The sequence below is a fragment of the Ascaphus truei genome, chromosome 7 (assembly GCF_040206685.1).
Source record: "Ascaphus truei isolate aAscTru1 chromosome 7, aAscTru1.hap1, whole genome shotgun sequence".
Classification (NCBI taxonomy): domain Eukaryota; kingdom Metazoa; phylum Chordata; class Amphibia; order Anura; family Ascaphidae; genus Ascaphus; species Ascaphus truei.
The window spans coordinates 36,214,435-36,233,599 of NC_134489.1; positions in this window are offsets into that span (position 1 = coordinate 36,214,435).

Genomic DNA, 19,165 nt, shown 5'->3' on the forward strand with positions numbered 1-19,165 from the left:
AAGGGAGTGGGGACGCGAGCAGGGAGGGGGGCGCAGCAGGGAAGATTGCGCACTCCTGTCTTAGAGCATAACTCAGAATTGCAGTCGCTATAATTGGTAAAGGCGGCACAGTATATCATTATATGGCAACATGTGCCGTATTGTCCAACAGCTTGGGCTGGAGCTGTATCATGGCATGTATGTACATACCTTTTTATTTGCATGGCGCCATCCATGTATATGCTCATGACATAATGGGAATAAATGCTTGAGACATAAAAGTAAATATTAGGAAAATGGGGTCTCTGCCCCGAAGAGCTTACAATCGAAATGGGTATGAGAGCAGATGACACCGTCCACAAATCAGTATGTGTTACCACTTTGCTTCCCAAGGGGTAACGTGTGATACAAGCTACTCTGATGTGCACGGAGAGGCCACGAAGTGACGGGGGGGCAGAGTGTTCACTGCCGTCCTGCTTGCTATCTGACGCAGCTTGTACAGCCATTCTGCAGACTTTAAAAGGTGCAGTGGTTAAGATAGGTCTGTAAACCCGCTTTTAGGAAACCACACCGGTGGCCATTTTTAGATCTCCCACAAATAATAATGAAAATCAGTAAAAAAATAAAAACATAAAAACACAGGAGGATTTTATCATTTGAATGCTATGAGGATGAAAGTGGGGACGTGGAGGCAATGCGTACTTTGAACTGTGTGTCAAAAAAATCTTAGGAGGATGTTAAAAAGTGTAAGGTGTGCACGAAATCCTGGGAGCTCAATTATAAGCCACTTCTAAAGCTCCTGGAATAGCATTCAACCCCGCAGCCTGCAGCTTCAAAGTAAAGTGAAATGACATTCGTGCATAATGAATCAAAAAGGAAAACCTCTGCGTTAAATCATCATTAGAGCAGCTTACAAAAGTATTAGGAAACGGCCTCCTTCCTTTTCAACATCTGCGAGAGAAATGGCAGCTGACAATAAATGTGGGTCATGCTTATTACAGAGTATGTAACTTTTAGTGTGTGCCGGCTTCACAAGACAAAACACTTTAACCTGTCAGAAGGGAATTTTAAAGAGAGATATCAACAGAAATAATTGCGCAGCAGATAGAGCTGACATAGACCCTTAAGCTTGCCTTCAAGTACTTTCTGAGCAAGCTATACCTGAACTAGCTCCTCACCCCTACCACACGCAGCACTTTTCACCTGAGATCTGACTCCAAAAGACGGCTCATGGCCCCAAGGTTCAGCAAAGTATCCGGCCGCTCCTCCTTCTCTTACCGTGCACCCCAAACCTGGAACAGTCTGCCGGAGACTCTCAGAACATGTAGGAAGAAGGAGGAGCGCAACCATCCGCATCCAGAGTGCAAAAAATAAATTCGGGTAACTCCCAATTAAATAAAAATATTGTAATTTATTGAATCAGCTTAGCAATGGGGTAGGAAAACGCACCAACGCGTTTCGTCCGGCAAGACTTTCAAGAGTCTGTCCTATCCGGAACTAACACTGTCAGGTAAAGGGCATTAGCCCTTCTGCTATTACCTTTCTAGTGCTGGATTGTTTGTGTGTCATACCCCATGGGTTGGTGATGTTGCACTAGGGACTGTTCTAAGTGGTAGCTGTGTGGGCACCACTAGGTCCCCACTTCTCCCTGGGGTGACTATCTCTGTAATTATACAGTTGTTCTGGACATTGGATTCACTCTAAAAAGATTTATACATTTGTGAGCTTGTTTTTGTGACGCACATAATTACCACATAACCTATGTACCGGAGACTCTCACAGCCGCCACCAGTCTAAGTTCTTTCCAAACTAAAGCTGTCTCACATTTTAATCTGGTCTGTAACTGTTACATCCGCCTATAACATATTTTATCTAACTGTCCATGTAATGTCTGTAACTATAACGTGTAACCAGCGGCGGATTTGAAAATCCGCTGCCCCGTGGCACTTACGTGTGGCGGCCGCCTCCTTTCTGCCCCCCCCCTCCTCAACCGCAGCGACAAATGACGCCGCACAGCATTACGTCCACGGCATCATTTGACGCAATGGTTCAGAAGGAGAAAGGAGGTGGCGACACGTGTAAGTGCCTTCTCATCAGGCCCGAGAGTGCAGCACGGTGTATATGGGGGGCAGACATTTTTGCCGCCCCCCAACTTTTACCGCCATAAATTCGCCACTACGTATTAACATTACAAGGCTGTGCCCAGGACACACTTGGAAACGAGAGGCACCTCTCAATGTGTTATTTCCTTGTAAACAAAAATTGTAAATAAAAATGATTCAACATGGTGCAAAGCGGATTCCCCGAGCTGGAGAAGATTTTAAACACATTCAGGTGATTGGAGCGGATCTCTTCTCTAGCATATGAAAACGACTTCATACCTCCCGCGTCTAAAGCCAGTACAATCCGGGCGGTTTGTCACTTCATAGAAGCGGGTTACAAGATGCGATTTGCAATAGAGAACAGCGTTTTTTTCCCTCCCGTTTCATTCCGCTGCTCCTGTACAAACCGCGCGCTCTCTCACTCGACTTCGGAGCTTCGACACTAGGCCCCTGTAAGTTACTGGCACCGCTGAGAGAGGCCGGGTTGTTTGATGCATCAGTTTTAGGGGTGTTTTCAATAGGGCTGCAAAAGGGTGACCAAAGCGTTATGCCGACTTGGCTGCGCCAGGGGAGAGAGAATAACATTCGGTGTACTCAGTGGGAGAGAGAATAACATTCGGTGTACTCAGCGGGAGAGAGAATAACATTCGGTGTACTCAGCGGGAGAGAGAATAACATTCGGTGTACTCAGTGGGAGAGAGAATAACATTCGGTGTACTCAGCGGGAGAGAGAATAACATTCGGTGTACTCAGCGGGAGAGAGAATAACATTCGGTGTACTCAGCGGGAGAGAGAATAACATTCGGTGTACTCAGCGGGAGAGAGAATAACATTCGGTGTACTCAGCGGGAGAGAGAATAACATTCGGTGTATTCAGCGGGAGAGCGAATAACATTCGGTGTACTCAGCGTTATTACATTTATGAAACTTGATATTTATGCCTTTTCGGAATTGAACACGATACCTGCAGCATCTCTTTCCAGAGACATGAATGAGGTTAGAGCGACTGTCAACAGGAACACTTTGTGAAGTGAGTCAGACAGAGATAATGTTACTGAAATGCTTGTCTAATACATTCCTAGGAGATTGCTTTATGTTATGCAGAAGAAGCGGTCTCCAGTTTTAATTAAATCAGTTCCAAATGGGAAATGTCTTCTCTGTGCTTTGATTTTTTTTAGTTTTTTTTTTATCCTACAGAAAGCCACAAGCCCTAATGAGTGTTGTCTGGGAATGTAACAAACTGTATTAATAGTAAATCTGCCATAATACATGAATATCACCTTTAGGACCTTTCTTAAAACGCACCTCTTTAACAGAAGCATATGGGTAGCTCCGCTGGCTGAAACTATACATCTCGGATACACTGACCGTGGCCCCTGCAAACGCACTTACCAGAACATTCTTCTGCTGTCGCTGTAAGTTCTCCCTACTTACCACTTAGATTGTAAGCTCTTCGGGGCAGAGACTCATTTTCCTATTGTTTTACGTATGAAGCGCTTATTCCCATTATGCTTTAAAATATTATGTCACGTGTATTACTGCTGTGACGCGCTATGTACCTGGATTGCGTTATATAAGATACACATACATACATTCATCCAAACATGGAATATAGGATGGTGGACAAGCACATAAACAATTTATGTACAACACCCCTACACCCAGGCCAAGAAACGAGGGGCCACACTAAACTATCCCAATGTGTATGTATGTATGTGATACTGAGCAGTTACCTTGTATCTCCCGGTGCGGAAGCTCGTGCAGGGCTGGTGTGGTGAGCAGTGCAGGAATCGCTATTGCGACGGCTGACGTCACACGGTCGCGTCCCCCTTCGTATAAGCGTAGCCTAAGCCAGAGCTGGAACCTTCTTCCGCAATTCATAGCAGCTCCCCCAGGTCTCCTCAATGAGCCCCTGCTGTGAGGAACCCACTCCATACTGTGCCAGGTTTCCTTTTTAGTATAGTGTCTGAAACACCTCTATACTGAGAGACTCGCCCTAACTTATAAAACAAGAAAAGGTTGCCTACCCCTAGTTACAGAACCATAAACACATTTACAGGTGAGATCCCCTCCTCTGGTTACTCGTGCTATCTGAAGATGAAAGCCAGGTCCCAAATATTTATAACCTTTTTCCCCAACCCCTGTTGCTGGGCAGGAACAAAGGTCTTACTACTACAGTACTAAGTCACCCCCTAAAGGGGTGACCCTTCCAGCACATTCTGGAAGAACACCAGACTGGCCAATCGCCAGCCTAGGTGACTTGCAACATGAAATACTGTTACTTCACATTAGCTACATGTAAAGGCCTGTAAAGAATTTAACCCCTTAACTCCCTGTAGGGACCAGGACTCCGTATAAACACAGAAAAATACTAACCGCTCAACCTTAATAAACAAGTAACAGTGAAGTATCTAGATCGAGCCTTAATAAACAAGTAACATGGACCAGGACACAGTAAGATCAGTCCAGCATACCCCAAGGGTACTACTACATTTGCATCAAACTGGCTGTTTGGCATTAGGATGACACATACTGAGGTTGTCACATATTGCTGCGGCCACGCTGCCTGTGCTGCACGCGCATCAGCGAGGCTGGCGGCGCGTGCAGCCGAGTCCCCCGGTCTGCAGTGAGCTGCAGGGGGAAAGACGGGGGGGTCGTGAAGGCAGCACGGCCGTGACGTCACCCGGCAGGTTCGCCCTCATTGGCTGAACGGCCAGGGGGCGTGGCCTAGCGCTCCGTCGCCCGTGGCCAGCTCAATTTTCAGGTATCCCTGAAAAACTCGGAGCGCGGCGGCCCCCCCTCGCAGCGGGCCCGGCCCCATTGAGGGGCGGCTCTTGTCCCTGCAGCCTCCGCCACAGCGGGCGCTGCAGTAGCCAGCGGGGACCTGGCCTTAGGTTGTCACATTACTTTGCCCATGATTTTGGCCCACTTGCTTCAGTGAGTAACTTTATGAGTGCTGGGAAAGGGAATCTGAAGCAACGTGTTACTTGACTTGAATTCAGTATAAATGTTGGCATCTTCAGGTTCATTTTCCAGCTGCTTTTGTATCAATAAAAATATCGATTTTTAATTAGCAGTGGTAAATACCCGTGTCTTCACTATTCCACATGCCGTTTACACAGTAAGCGCATCACGCATCAGTTATCACACTACTGTTTGTGTGTGTAATGTAGTAATTTATCGATGTAGGAGTTTGTTTGCTTAGCGCATTGTTGGCAGCAAAAGCGTTCACCCCTTCTCCTTGGAATGACCTTTGCATATGGAAGGTGTCTGCGTGGCGCCCGTCGAATTAGAAGCCTTTGAAATTCTGCATGTGACTGTAATAAGGATAAAAGCAGAGGGATTACACAGCCCTCAATCATTGGATTGCCCAAAGCTGGATATTGTAACACCAAGTGAGCGTGAGAAAATACTTCACTGATAGGGCAATCAGTGTAAGCTGCAGTGCACTTACTGTTCAGTATTTACCAGGGGGGGTTTCCCAAAAAATTACCCTTTTTTTTTTTTTTTAAAGGAATTAAGTTTTTCCATCTATTTTTTGTTAACAAAAACCACCGCCCGTACGCGATTGCCGCGAGTGACCAGCAGCTCAAACGGAAGCATTTTCTTGCGTAGAATATCCTAGATATACATATATGAAGAAAGACACTCCACCAGGTATAAGAAAAAGGAGTATGTCAGAGGAAAGCGAGGGGGAAGAAAGAGGAAAGCAAAAAAAAAAAAGGCCAGTCCTCAATAAAGACCATCTTTAACTGGAGCAGTAAATCCTTATCCGCCACTCAAAGTAGAGTCATCCCCAAAGGGTTAACATTTGCCCCTACCATGGGACCCAGTACGTTCAATCTCTATATGGATAAGACATACTACATGAAAGAAGCAAATAGAATATTAGGTGATATAAATACATATAAAAAAAAAACCTAGCAATTATTATGTCCCTAGTTAGAGATCACCTTTGGCTCTTTTAGGCATTTTAGATTAGTCTTATTTTATGTATTTTGGTCCTTCATATTTGTATATCTAGGATATTAACAATTTTATGAATTATATCATTATGTGAGAGAGATAGGATCATGTCCCTTGTCGGAATTAGTTTTCAGTTAACCAACATGTCCTTTGATTCCCATATTCAGTCCACATATTGTAGGGTTGGCCAGGTGTCCAGTATTTAACCGGACTGTCCTGTATTTGGACACTCTGCCCAGTAAAAAGTTAAAGGTAATACTGGACATGTATGTGTCTGGTATCACCGCTCTAGGCATACAGTAGTGACCTGATGGCTTGGGGGTTGGGGGGGGGGGGATTACCCCAAGCAGGGAGAGAGCAGGGCTGTTGCAAGGGGGCTGGGCAGCTTCCTCCATCCTGATTGGCTGCTGCTGGGTAATGCAGTCAATTAGGAGGAGGTGTCAGAAGCCTGGGGATGGGGCCAAGGAGAGGAGGAAACAGTATGGAAAGGTGAGAGGGGTGCGTGTGTCAAGTGTGTCGCACCTTTCACCATTGTGTCCAGTATTTTTGGAGAAGCCAACTGGCAACCCTAATAGTCACAGACATATTGCACTATTTATGTTCTTTATGTTTTCATACTGACCTGCGCTCACCGTGACCTTGAAAACGAATCTAATTTTGGTGCCTGAGGCACAGGGAATTAGAGTGTAACTTCACTGTACATGCCCAAGTACGCAAGAAGAGATGAATCTGGGATTCAAAAAGGATTCACCAGCTTCAAGGGCAGGGTTCTTACCTTACCACTAAGTTACCCATTCACCCATGTCTAAGGCCGCGGACATGGTGCCTCCAGCCGCGCTCCTACGCACTGACGCTCAGGCCCGCCTGCTCCAGCAGGAGCTTTTTGGTGTCCTGGCAGGCGAGGCAGCGAGCGCGCTTGGGAGGCTGGTGGGAGGCGGGGCAAGCGTGCCGCAGCGTCGAAGTCACGCCGTCAACGTCACGGCGTACAAGAGCGCAGAGTGCCGAGCTCGTTGCCATTGGCTCTTTGCCGGTCACGTGACCGGCCCTCCGCTCCCCTCAGCGATCAATCTTAAATTTGCCTGTCTCCTGATCTTCAGTCCGCCTCCGCACGCCTGCGGAAGCACCTCCTAAAGCCGGCCTGATACAGGATGCCGGAGGTAAGTGCGCAGCCTCAGTGCGGGTCAGCGGCGTCTTCCTAACCATGGCCCCGGCCTAAGGCTTTACACAATACCACTGAATCCACCTGCCAATCAGATTCTCTAACAGTAACCACAGTAGTAGCGCATTTTGGCGAAGCTACAAGCCTGCAGGCCAGTATGAAACTCCTGCTTTGTTGGAGCGGGGACGCAGGTAGCTCCGCTCGGCTATCTGATACAACATTGTCTGACTCCTCATTATGTTTCCCTGCCAGTAAAACGCCCAGATCAGAGCGCTCACGTTGCACAGAAACTCCAGAGCCGGCAATGTAACAGCAGCTATTGTCTCATTTGTTGCACAAACGTGGGTGGGATTTTTGGCTGCGGGGAACGGGTGTCTGTGTGATGGCTGCACATGGATGAGTCTTTGATAATAATTGATACACCCTTTACACGGAATGGGGCTTTTCACAGCTGCAGGCACCGTTCAGCCACGGACAGTTAGCTGCTGGTCATTTCGCCACTAAGGTAAGTGATTAAGTGTAAACGTTAAAAAGTATTTAATAAAAGTGATTAATAAAACGTTAGCTTTAGGGATTGTAGGGTAAAGGGTTACGCTTTTTAGGGTAAGGGGTTAAGGTTAATGGTTTTATGGTAAGGGGTTAATGGTTTTAGTGTAAGGGGTTAAGGTTTTTAGTGTAAAGATTAGTGTTTATTGAACTGAAGACAAAAAGACAAAGCATAGAAGTCCTGGCATGTGTGATGGTGTCTAGGACCTTTCGACGCAGGCACTCCGCCTCCGCCATTTAGCCGTCGCTGTTTAACTGCTGCGACATTTAGATGCCGGCTTTTTCGTCCCCAAGGTAATGCCTACCGTAACCCCCTAACCTTACCCCTTGCGCTAAAAACCTCTAACCTTAACTCCTTACCCTAAACCCCTATCGATAAACCCTAATGCAGGGGTTCGCAACTCCAGTCCTCAAGACCCCCCAACATGTCAGGTTTTAAGGATATCCCTGCTTCAGCACAGGTGACTCAATCAGTGGCTCAGTCTTCGACTGGTTACTAAGAATTGTTGAGTTAAAAACAAAAAACAGTTGAAAGCCTGCATGACGTAAGACCGCGTTGACCCCCCCTTAACCATAACAGGAGGCCACGAGAGCCCCATTCAGCTCTCTAACACTAGGCAAACTGTTATTCACCCCATGCTCCTTTCTAGGGGCGGGAGGAACAAGAAGGAAAAAGAAAACACTGAGTTTTTTCTCGGCCCGCTCATTGAAGAAGACTTCCCCAAAGGGAAGTCAGCAGACTGAGAGTGAAGGATACCAACCCCCAAAAAAAGAAGTGAATGGGTAGAAGGCATGAATGGGTGAAAGCTTCCTGTCCATATGAATGGGAATGTTTAATTATTAATAGGTGATTATCACCGCCCATGCATAGCATCCTAGCATCCATTCTTCTCCATTCCTTCCAATGATGGATAACAGTAATGCTTAATATTAAAATAGGCATTCTTCTTACAAAGCGTAGCCAACCTTCCCGGTGACACACAAGACTTGGTTTTGGGTCTACAAAGTATTTTATTTGCTAGCCCCAAAGTTTCTAGCGACCAGATGTCACCCTTTCTTTGAAGGTATCCCTTGCTCTGAATACCGCCACGGTATTTCTAACAAAACACATTGAAATAGACAGTGTCCCCCAAATTCCCTAGATGTATTTATTGTATGGAAAGCTGGACCTGCCGAGATTCGCTTTGCAGCTGTTTTGTGATCGAACTTTTCAAAACGTTTTTAAGGAAGCCGCAAATTTTCATCAAACATTTGGTTTCAGAAGTTCTACTGAAATAGGCAAAATTGTTAAAAATTCACTATTTTACTTGCAAAAGTGCAGCCCCGCAATTTTACATTTTTTTTTTAATGTTCTATTTATTTTAAATAGTGAAAGTAATTGTCGAACATCCAATGCCCACTGGCTTTTAGCATTTCCAACCTTTTTTTGGTTAAGGAACCCAATGTGAAATTCTGAGGAACCCCAACCCTCTCTAGCAATGCATATGAGATTAGCTGCAGTGTAAGGAACACCAACCCTCTCTAATAGCACGTCTGAGATAACATGCATTGTAAGGAACACCGACCCTCTCTAATAGCGCGTCTGAGATAACATGCATTGTAAGGAACCCCAACCCTCTCTAATAGTAGAGCGTCTGTGATCAGATGCATTGTAAGGAACCCTAACCCTCTCTAATCCTTCGCAGGGAAGCAGCACCCACCCACCCAGTCAAGGTCAGTTACCTGGTCAAGGTCAGTCACCCACCCTCCCAAGTCTGTCTGTCAGTCAGTCACCCACCCAGTCATTCAAGGTCCCAGTCAGTCACCCACCCACCCAGTCAGTCACCCACCCACCCAGTCAGTCATCCACCCAGTCAGGCAGTCACCCACCCACCTAGTCAGTCACCCAGTCAGTCAAGGTCAGTCACCCACCCATCTAGTCAGTCACCCAGTCAGTCAAGGTCAGTCACCCACCCATCTAGTCAGTCACCCAAGCACCCACCCACCCAGTCAGTCATGCACCCACCCAGACTAATCACACACTCACACACTCAATTCTTATTAGAAATTTATTTCATTTTTTAAAAGTGGGGGCGGGGCTAGGGGCGAGTAGATTTTTTTGGTTTGGCGAGTAGATTTTTGGGTAATTTGTCAAGCACTTTATACATGTATGTGTGTATGTATATATCATACCTAGCAGCACCCCCCTATCAGAAATTATTATCAAACATTCATACATTAGCTGAGCTAAGTCTTAGTTTGGCCTTTGCCCTTCTATCCTCCCCCACAGCGGAGGTACAGGGAGGGAGAGGTGTGTGTGTAAGTTTGCCAATTTTTTTTTTAATGTTAAAAACGGGAGCCACGTTAATACCGCGTTATAAGCAGATTTGCGTTATAGCGGATTGCGCTATAACAGGGTTGCGCTGTAAATATATACTAAGTAGTCATGTGGGTATATATGTGTATATATATGCATACCCCATGACTTCTTAGTTTTTATTCTTTTTCTAGGTGCCCTTAACAATGACTTATAGAAACAACATCTATTTGATTGTGTATTGGCTGGAGTTTCTTTTTTCCTATTGAATGAAAGTTTAACGAAGATCATCGTTTCATATATTTTGCATATATCTTCTTCAGCCGTCATAAACGCACAAGAATTGCATGCAATGCTACGCACAACAGCTGGTTATTACCACAAACACCCAACAAGTCTGGCTTTTAGGTTAGGAAGATGGCACAGGGGAGAACTAAACACTTTTCCCTTTTAGTATGAACAAGGTTTCCAGGAAAAATTCAGCCAACTGGGCACATGTTTTGCTGGCACATATTTTAACCCTTTCGCTGCCAGAATGCATTGCAAATACAACCACCTAAGACTTATCAGCTGTTTTTTTTAACTTCGAGACAACAACAACAACAACAACAACAACAACAACAACAACAACAACAACAACATTTCATATAGTGCTTTACTCCCAGTGGGACTCAGCACTTCACAATTACAGAGCAGCACGCGGTACGCAGCACATAGGAATGTTACAGACACAGCCCCTGCCCAGATGAGCTTACGCTCTATGTTATTGGTGCCTGAGGCACAGGGAGATAAAGGGACTTGCCCAAGGTCACAAGGAGCCGACACCGGGAATTGAACTAGAATCCCCTGAATCAAACTCGGTGTCATTGTTTTCAGTGTCAGTGTATTGACTCACTGAGCCACTCCTTCTCCCAGATCAGTGTCTTAGACTGTAAGCTCTTCAGGCGAGTGACTCATTGCACTAGCCTTGTTCTACCCTGTGCAGCTTTGTGTACTCTGGCAGTGTTGTGTAAAAACAGAAATTAAACACCCCATATATTGTATTATTGTATCCAAGATACGGATCTAAACACCTTGCCCCAACCAAGGTGGCATTGCAAGGTGCAATTTGAGTGTTTCTGCCATTGTCTTTAAGAGGAAGTATACAGAAAAATACAAGGAGCTGTTGGGTGTATCACACAAGATGTCTTCACACTGCATAAGTGGCACTCCTTGTGAATTCTTGTGGCCAGCTCTTTTTTTGGTTTGATCAATTTAACCACTTAGCTGCCAGCATCGCATTGCAGCAGAGGAATTATGTTAAAAAAAAAGTTGATAAAAGAGATCAAACCTGGCAGGAATTGTCAGCTGCCCCAGACTTTGTGTCTCCTGCAAGTGACATTTTTTTTTTTTAAATGGCTGGTGGAGCAAAACATATGACTGATCCCTCAGTGCAACCTCTAACCCAGCCCAACCTGGCAGGACAAAGCCCCACACTGCCAGAGATGCCCAGTTCTGCCAGACAAAGTCTCTCCTTTCATCTCCTTGTACAAAGCTCTCCCATTTGTCTTCCACTCTGGTTTTGACAAGCATGTGTGAACTGTTTTAGCACTCACTTTATCACTGACACCCAGGTCAGGGGCCAGGGCAAGCTGATTTCTCTGGGCTTTTCTGTGTCTTTTCTTTGATTACATGGCATTGTCAAACCCCCCGGCCAGAATACAACTGGGGTTATGTACAAACCGAGCTTGTGATATTTAATGCAATAATGCACTTAGGCCCAGAGTTACAAGACAGTTCTAAGCCCTGGTACACGTTAAGACCCAAACACTTGAAGGAGACTTCCCTAAAGCTTAATACCACTTTGGGCCTTAATGAGTTACTACTGTATGTTATGATCAACAGTGAGCAACGCTATCTACCTATAACACAACTTCTGAGTGCCTCTTGCCCTGGTAGTGTAATCCTGTTTAAACATTGGACTAGGTATTAAAGTCGCATTTATTTATATAGAGGGTGACCATTCGTACCGGTTTTACCGGTACAGTCCCGTTTTTTTGTGGCCTGTCCCGGTTTAAGTCTGTCCCGGTTTTTGTCCCTGGTCCCGGTATTGCTGGGCAGCGGCGGTGAGGAGAATGCGGCGGCGGCGGTAAGTATTGTCTATGTGCGTGTGAATGCTGCCGGGGGGACTGAATGATGGAGAATGCCGGGGGCGGGACTTAGAATGCCGGCCGGCCCGCAGGGGATTGGTCGCAGGCATGTCAGAGGAAGCCGGGGGCGGGGCTTCCGCTTTGTGAAGCGCACACGTGACTGTGACTGCCTTCCCGCTCCCGGCTCCTCTGTGCGCGGTGAGTGTCCCCCTTCTGTCCTGGGTCCCAGCCAAGGGGGGGGGGGGTGCGCAATAGGAGGTGGTAGCGGGGGTGCGCAATAGGAGGTGGTAGAAGGGGTGCGCCTGCCCTTGCCCCCCGGCGCGCGCGCCTGCCTTTGCCCCCCGGCGCTCACTTCCCCCCCGTCCACTTGGTGTGGGAGATAGGCTCGGGGGCGGGCAGTGGTGGCTGCGCGTTGTGCGGGCGGTACAGGGGCTGGCGGGGTGTATGTGGGTATGTGTATATCAGTGTGTGTGTGTGTGTGTGTGTGTGTGTGTATCACTGGGTGTGTGTGTGTGTGTGTGTGTATCAGTGTGTGTGTGTGTATCAGTGGGTGTGTGTGTGTGTGTGTGTATCAGTGGGTGTGTGTGTGTGTGTATCAGTGGGTGTGTGTGTGTGTATCAGTGGGTGTGTGTGTATCAGTGTGTGTGTGTATCAGTGGGTGTGTGTGTGTATCAGTGGGTGTGTGTGTGTGTGTATCAGTGGGTGTGGGTGTGTGTGTGTGTGTATCAGTGGGTGTGTGTATCAGTGGGTGTGTGTGTGTATCAGTGGGTGTGTGTATCAGGGTGTGTGTGTGTATCAGGGTGTGTGTGTGTGTATCAGTGGGTGTGTGTGTGTGTGTGTGTATCAGTGGGTGTGGGTGTATCAGTGGGTGTGGGTGTATTGTGTGTGTGTGTGTGTGTGTATACCAGTGGGTGTGTGTGTGTGTGTATCATGTGTGCGTGTGTGTATATCAGTGGGTGTGTGTGGGTGTGTGTGTATCAGTGGGTGTGTGTGTATCAGTGGGTGTGGGTGTATCAGTGGGTGTGTGTGTATCAGTGTGTGTGTGTGTGTGTGTGTATCAGTGTGTATCAGTGCGTGTGTGTGTGTATCAGTGCGTGGGTGTGTGTATCAGTGGGTGTGTGTATCGGTGTGTGTGTGTGTGTATCAGTGGGTGTGTGTATCGGTGTGTGTGTGTATCAGTGGGTGTGTGTATCGGTGTGTGTGTGTGTATCAGTGGGTATGTGTATCGGTGTGTGTGTGTGTGTATCAGTGGGTGTGTGTATCGGTGTGTGTGTGTGTGTGTATCACTGGGTGTGTGTGTGTGTATCAGTGGGTGTGTGTATCGGTGTGTGTGTGTGTATCAGTGGGTGTGTGTATCGGTGTGTGTGTGTATCAGTGGGTGTGTGTCGGTGTGTGTGTGTATCAGTGGGTGTGTGTATCGGTGTGTGTGTGTGTATCAGTGGGTGGGTGTATCGGTGTGTGTGTGTGTATCACTGGGTGTGTGTGTGTATCAGTGTGTGTGTGTGTATCAGTGTGTGTGTGTGTATCAGTGTGTATCAGTGCTTGTGTGTGTGTATCAGTGGGTGTGTGGGTGTGGGTATCGGTGGGTGTGGGTATCGGTGGGTGTGGGTATCGGTGGGTGTGGGTATCGGTGGGTGTGGGTATCGGTGGGTATGGGTATCGGTGGGTGTGGGTATCGGTGGGTGTAGGTATCGGTGGGTGTGGGTATCGGTGGGTGTGGGTATCGGTGGGTGTGGGTATCGGTGGGTGTGGGTATCGGTGGGTGTGGGTATCAGTGGGTGTGGGTATCAGTCCGAAGTCCGAAGAGTCTGGAGCTTGCTTCTCTCAGCGGGGGCGCTACGTTGGTTCAGGAGCAGGATTAATGTCCAAAACCCCTCATCCAGCAGTACATCGCTCCCAAGGGGATTTCCCTTTACAGCAACCAGGCTCCGTTGCAGGTATTGGTGCTTGGTGGGACCGCTCGCGCTTCCAAGCCGTCTGGTGCAGCTCGTGTAGCTCAGCGAGCAGATCCACTGTGCGGGGGTGAGAACTCAGCTCTGCAAGGGTACACTCGGCGTGCCACGTTGTCGCTCCGTCGCGGGATACTGCGTGATGACGTCACAGTCTCCGCAGCAGCGAGGGAACCGGCAGGGAGGCAGTCAAAGTCTCTCAAAGTCTCTCAGTCTCTCATAAGCCCAAAATTACCACTGGGAGTGATACTAGCAGGGTGAAGCCAATGGAGGCAATGGCAATATTAAGGCACTAGATAAAAATCATCCAACATGTTTCGTAGAATAAACTACTTCTTCAGGGACATTAATCCTGCTCCTGAACCAACGTAGCGCCCCCGCTGAGAGAAGCAAGCTCCAGACTCTTCGGACAACAGTTGCTGAGTGGTAACTTGTGTGAAACACACTAAATGCACCTATTCCACTGTTTTGATGTACGCAGATTTATTACCCTGTAATTACTAATATATAGCAATACTTGCTTCACTATTTGGCGTTGTGCGCTGTTTCTTTTGTTTCCATTTCTTAGAGTGTGGGGGGTGCTGAGCCACCCCCTGTGTTTATAGCAGCAGACGCCTCTACCAATACACGGTTATGTGATATAATTTCTTCTTATATACACCCTCACTGTGGTTATTGTGATTTATTTCTTGTTCACTTATCTATGTGGTTTAGTCACTGCACTTTATTTATATTCCATATTCTGGGTTAGATAGTAGCGCACAGTATTTTCTCTGTTTTTTACCTCCAGTATAATACCTTGAGGGACTGCGGATCAGGTAAGATCCCAGGCGGGATTGCTGCTTTAGAAATTGTGAAGAGGGGGCGTCCTGACACTGGTTAATGGGTTCAGAATCATTCACATCTGTTTTTTTTGTTTTTTTTTTCGATTAGTGAGGTCATCCGACGCACGCGCACACACGCACGTAACAAGGACTAATGGTAGTAAAGTATAAGTGTACAACAATAAATAAACTGTTATGTAAAAAAAAAAAATGTGTCCCGGTTTTTCATTTTCAAAATCTGGTCACCCTATCTTATACTATATTAGTGAAAGCACTGTATGTTTGCCTGCCTGCCTGCATGCATGCATGCCTGCCTGCTGGATGTCCGGTGTCCCTAGCGGCAATCTCATTGGTCCCTTGGCCCGCCCGCCCCCGCACACCTCTCATTGGCCTCACACACTCACACCACCCCCTTGGCCCGCCCCCCACACCTCTCATTGGCCTGAGGCGGAGTGACGGGCCAAAAAAATAACACACACACACACACACACACACACACACACACACACACACACACACACACACACACACACACACACACACACACACACACACACACACACACACACACCTCTCTCCCCTCTCCAAATCACCTCTTCCCCCTCCCCAGCGGCATCACCTCTTCCCCCTCCCCAGCGGCATCACCTCTTCCCCCTCACCAGCGGCATCACCTCTTCCCCCTCCCCAGCGGCATCACCTCTTCCCCTTCCCCAGCGGCATCACCTCTTCCCCCTCCCCAGCGGCATCACCTCTTCCCCCTCCCCAGCGGCATCACCTCTTCCCCCTCCCCAGCGGCATCACCTCTTCCCCCTCCCCAGCGGCATCACCTCTTCCCCCTCCCCAGCGGCATCACCTCTTCCCCCTCCCCAGCGGCATCACCTCTTCCCCCTCCCCAGCGGCATCACCTCTTCCCCCTCCCCAGCGGCATCACCTCTTCCCCCTCCCCAGCGGCATCACCTCTCCCCCCTCCCCAGCGGCATCACCTCTCCCCGCTCCAAATCACCTCTCCCCGCTCCAAATCACCTCTCCCCCCTCCCCGCTCCAAATCACCTCGATTCCCGCAGCTGCCACGCGGCGCGTATGTGTGTGTGTGTGTGTGTGTGTGTGTGTGTGTGTGTGTGTGTGTGTGTGTGTGTGTGTGTGTGTGTGTGTGTGTCACTGTCCACTGCCCCCCCCTCCTATCCACTGCCCCCCCCTCCTGTCCACTGCCCCCCCCTCCTGTCCACTGCCCCCCCCTCCTGTCCACTGCCCCCCCCTCCTGTCCACTGCGTCCCCCCTCCTGTCCCCCCTCCTGTCCACTGCCCCCCCCTCCTGTCCACTGCCCCCCCCCTCCTGTCCACTGCCCCCCCTCCTGTCCACTGCCCCCCCCTCCTGTCCACTGCCCCCCCCTCCTGTCCACTGCCCCCCCCTCCTGTCCACTGCCCCCCCCCTCCTGTCCACTGCCCCCCCCCTCCTGTCCACTGCCCCCCCTCCTGTCCACTGCGTCCCCCCTCCTGTCCACTGCGTCCCCCCTCCTGTCCACTGCCCCCCCCCTCCTGTCCCCCCTCCTGTCCACTGCCCCCCCCTCCTGTCCACTGCCCCCCCCCTCCTGTCCACTGCCCCCTCCCTCCTGTCCACTGCCCCCCCCCTCCTGTCCACTGCCCCCCCCCTCCTGTCCACTGCCCCCCCTCCTGTCCACTGCCCCCCCCCCTCCTGTCCACTGCCCCCCCCCTCCTGTCCACTGCCCCCCCCCTCCTGTCCACTGCCCCCCCCCTCCTGTCCACTGCCCCCCCCCTCCTGTCCACTGCCCCCCCCCTCCTGTCCACTGCCCCCCCCCTCCTGTCCACTGCCCCCCCTCCTGTCCACTGCCCCCCCCCTCCTGTCCACTGCCCCCCCCCCCTCCTGTCCACTGCCCCCCCCCTCCTGTCCACTGCCCCCCCCCCTCCTGTCCACTGCCCCCCCCCCTCCTGTCCACTGCCCCCCCCCTCCTGTCCACTGCCCCCCCCCCTCCTGTCCACTGCCCCCCCCTCCTGTCCACTGCCCCCCCCTCCTGTCCACTGCCCCCCCCTCCTGTCCACTGCCCCCCCCCCCTGTCCACTGCCCCCCCCCCTCCTGTCCACTGCCCCCCCCCTCCTGTCCACTGCCCCCTCCCTCCTGTCCACTGCCCCCCCCCCTCCTGTCCACTGCCCCCCCCTCCTGTCCACTGCCCCCCCCTCCTGTCCACTGCCCCCCCCTCCTGTCCACTGCCCCCCCCTCCTGTCCACTGCCCCCCCCTCCTGTCCACTGCCCCCCCCCTCCTGTCCACTGCCCCCCCCCTCCTGTCCACTGCCCCCCCCCTCCTGTCCACTGCCCCCTCCCTCCTGTCCACTGCCCCCCCCCTCCTGTCCACTGCCCCCCCCCTCCTGTCCACTGCCCCCCCCCCTCCTGTCCACTGCCCCCCCCCCTCCTGTCCACTGCCCCCCCCCCCCCTCCTGTCCACTGCCCCCCCCCCCCCTCCTGTCCACTGCCCCCCCCCTCCTGTCCACTGCAGGAAATGCAGGGGGAGGAATCCATGCCTTTGAGGCGCCCCCCCCCTCCCTTTGACGCCCCCCCCCCCCCTCCCTTTGACGCCCCCCCCTCCTCCCTTTGACGCCCCCCCCTCTCCCTTTGACGCCCCCCCCTCTCCCTTTGACGCCCCCCCCTCCCTTTGACGCGCCCCCCCCCTCCCTTTGACGCCCCCCCTCCCTTTGACGCCCCCCCCTCCCTTTGACGCCCCCCCCCTCCCTTTGACGCCCCCCCCTCCCTTTGACGCCCCCCCCTCCCTTTGACGCCCCCCCCTCCCTTTGACGCCCCCCCCTCCCTTTGACGCCCCCCCCTCCCTTTGACGCCCCCCCCTCCCTTTGACGCCCCCCCCTCCCTTTGACGCCCCCCCCCCTCCCTTTGACGCCCCCCCCCCTCCCTTTGACGCCCCCCCCCTCCCTTTGACGCCCCCCCCCTCCCTTTGACGCCCCCCCCCTCCCTTTGACGCCCCCCCCCCTCCCTTTGACGCCCCCCCCCCTCCCTTTGACGCCCCCCCCTCCCTTTGACGCCCCCCCCTCCCTTTGACGCCCCCCCCTCCCTTTGACGCCCCCCCCCTCACTTTGACGCCCCCCCCCCTCCCTTTGACGCCCCCCCCCTCCCTTTGACGCCCCCCCCCTCCCTTTGACGCCCCCCCCCTCCCTTTGACGCCCCCCCCTCCCTTTGACCCCCCCCTGCCTTTGACGCCCCCCCCCCTCCCTTTGACCCCCCCCCTGCCTTTGACGCCCCGCGCGCACACACTGACTGACTGCCGCACGCACGCACACACTGACTGACGCGCACACAAAGCCTGACTGACGCACGCACACACTGACTGAGGCACACACTGACTGTGTGTGCGTCAGTCAGTCTGTGTGTGTTTGTGTTTCTGCCTCAGACTCACTGACGCGCGAGCAAACACACAGTGACTGACGCACACACGCTACATGAAGCTGTAAAGGAGGGAGGGAGGGGGGGGACTGGATTGATGTGAATGGGGGACAAACAGAGAGAGGGGGGAGGAGAGAGAGGAACGGGAACATTACATCCCGGGCAACGCCGGGTCTCTCAGCTAGTTTATATATAAAATGTGATTACCAGGAAGTAATACAGTGAGAGTTACCTCTCGTTTTCATGCATGTCCTGGGCACAGAGTTATGATGACAAATACATAGTTACATAAGTGAGCCGTGTTATACATTACATACCAGGCATTGCATGCACAGTAAGAGATAATATATGTTATACGCTTATGTAACAGAACAGATTAAAATGTGAGACAGCTTTAGTTTTCAAAGAATTTAGACTGGTGGGGGCTTAGCTTGGAATAGTTTGCTGGCGTTGTTAACTGTAACAATAAAATAATTCAGAACAGCTTTGGATATACACAAGGGTGAGCTAGACATGGGGAAGCCCCAGGGATCTCATTCACCGGAGCTTAGAAGAGCGGCAGATGAAGCGGCTCAGGTGGTTCTATCCATTTTCTTACAGCGCATTAAAGATGGACGCGGTTTGGCAGGAAATGTGTTTCTCGTTTTGTTTGTTTTAGGGCCAGTTGGGTTTGTATTTCTGAATCTGTGGCAGTGAATCCAGTTGTGTTCTTCTTCCTTGGGCAGACCGATATTTGTTCTTCTACTCCTTCTTCCAACCAGACTGTTGAACCCCTATTATTATTATTATTATTATTATCGTTTATTTATA